At 40.9% G+C, this 2557-nt stretch overlaps 1 pseudogene; it reads right to left on the minus strand.

Moving 5' to 3' along the window:
• LOC124027481 overlaps positions 1–706 on the minus strand; it is a 34033-nt pseudogene extending 33327 nt beyond the window's left edge.
• Positions 707–2557: the final 1851 nt, after the last annotated feature.

Here is a 2557-nt window from a genome sequence, read left to right on the forward strand (position 1 = left end):
GATTTCAGGGCGTCTTGATTGTGGCAGAGCACAGAAACACTGGATGAATTTACGAACCAATCAACACCCGTTAAATATTGCCGGTGTCAGTAAACAGTCGGGCGAAAAACGTAATTAAATCGTTTAACAGCAGCACAGTTACAGTCCATCAACACTCTGGATAACATGAAAACATCCGAACCAGCTCTGCTTGGTTGAGTAAAAATGTTTGAGTGTGGAGGTGTTCTCTAATTTGTGTCTTTTTGAAGTAGCTCGCAAATTAACATTAGTCAAGCACCGAAATTAGGGTCAGAAAACTAACTTAATTTTCGAACGCACCTTTGGTTGGGTTATTCTACTCGACTAAATTGAATCAGAGAGAGAGAGAGAGAGAGAGAGAGAGAGAGAGAGAGAGAGAGAGAGAGAGAGAGAGAGAGAGAGAGAGAGAGAGAGAGAGAGAGAGAGAGAGAGAGAGAGAGAGAGAGAGAGAGAGAGAGAGAGAGAGAGCGATATCAATCTCAACAAATACGAAGGTCCAAAGGTTTCAGTAACAGTTATAACGTTATTATAATTGATTAATAATTACATAGCTATTTAGTAGTAAAACACTTACCACTACGGAGACAACTACCTGATCTCACGGATAAAATCCAATTCGCAAAAACTCAAACTCACTTCCGTTATCTGTATAATCAGATGTCTTCCTTGTTACTGATGCGATGTTAATTTTATCACTGAAATATTGTCGCTTTGAAGATCTTGGGGTTGTGGAAGGGTCGCTTGTCGATAGTTGCTGTACTTAAACCCTTCAGTTACAAATGAGAGCTCAGTAATGTTGCATTTTATGCTGAGTTTCCACTAGATGCCACAGTCACAAAGTCAAAATTGGCTCTATTGTATAAATTCATACAAAAATTAGATGTTTGCTCTAATTTAGGGTTAGGTATAAGGTTAGAATTATGGTTAAGGTTTAAAATAACATTTTAATTCAGAGGAATTGACGAAATAGGCGGCGTTTTTTAAAAACTTTGTGTCTGTGGTAACTAGTGGCGACCCTTGTACAAATTGGGCGAAGTAAAGTCTTCCGGGGTTCTGCGTCGCGTACAGCCAACCAGCGAGTGAGACGTCATTAAGGTTTAGATCGGCATTGGGGCAGGGTTCAAGAAGAGTAACAATACAGCGTTGTCATGGTGAGCTCAGCTGGAATGAATTTGTTTCTGTCCCAGATAGCCTCCTATATAGGCTCTGTCCAAAACTAGTGCACTATGTAGGAATCAGGGTGCCATTTGGGATACAACGACTATCACTGAAATGTGCTTTTAAATGACTTTGACAAATAGGACATGAATGATTAGGTTGGATTTGAGATGAGGACAGAGAGTTGTTAACCTTGTTCACACAATACCTTTATCTATTGACACCCTGGGAGTCAGACAGACAGACTGGGAGTCAGACAGGAAGTCAGACAGACAGACTGGGAGACAGACAGAAGTCAGACAGACAGACTGGGAGTCAGACAGAAGTCAGACAGACAGACTGGGAGTCAGACAGGAAGTCAGACAGACAGACTGGGAGACAGACAGGAAGTCAGACAGACAGACTGGGAGTCAGTCAGGAAGTCAGACAGACAGACAGACTGGGAGTCAGACAGACAGACTGGAAGTCAGACAGACAGACTGGAAGTCAGACAGACAGACTGGAAGTCAGACAGACAGACTGGGAGACAGACAGGAAGTCAGACAGACAGACAGGAAGTCAGACAGACAGGAAGTCAGACAGACAGACTGGGAGTCAGACAGACTGGGAATCAGACAGACAGACTGGGAGTCAGACAGACAGACTGGGAGTCAGACAGACAGACTGGGAGTCAGACAGACAGACAGGAAGTCAGACAACTTAACCAGAAGCTGTGGTATTACAGTTTATTTGTTGTTTTGGAAAGGTAAAGTGCATAGTTGAATCCCTTTCTCTCTGTTAGACCTGTTCCCTATATAGTACACTACTATAGACCCTATTCCCTATATAGTACACTACTATAGACCCTGTTCCCTATATAGAACACTACTATAGACCCTATTCCCTATATAGAACACTACTATAGACCCTATTCCCTATATAGAACACTACTATAGACCCTATTCCCTATATAGTACACTACTATAGACCCTATTCCCTATATATTACACTACTATAGACCCTATTCTATATAGTACACAATTACTATAGACCCTATTCCCTATATAGAACACTACTATAGACCTATTCCCTATATAGAACAATTACCATAGACCTATTCCCTATATAGTACACTACTATAGACCCTATTCCCATATAGAACACTACTATAGACCCTATTCCCTATATAGTACACTACTATAGACCCTATTCCCTATATAGTACACTACTATAGACCCTATTCCCTATATAGAACACTACTATAGACCCTATTCCCTATATAGTACAATTACTATAGACCAGAGACCTGTTCATATAGAACACTACTATAGACCAGAGCCCTCATTCCCTATATAGTAATAATTACTATAGACCAGAGACCTGTTCTCTATATAGAACACTA

The sequence above is a fragment of the Oncorhynchus gorbuscha genome, unplaced genomic scaffold (genome assembly GCF_021184085.1).
Source record: "Oncorhynchus gorbuscha isolate QuinsamMale2020 ecotype Even-year unplaced genomic scaffold, OgorEven_v1.0 Un_scaffold_3278, whole genome shotgun sequence".
In the NCBI taxonomy this organism is placed as follows: domain Eukaryota; kingdom Metazoa; phylum Chordata; class Actinopteri; order Salmoniformes; family Salmonidae; genus Oncorhynchus; species Oncorhynchus gorbuscha.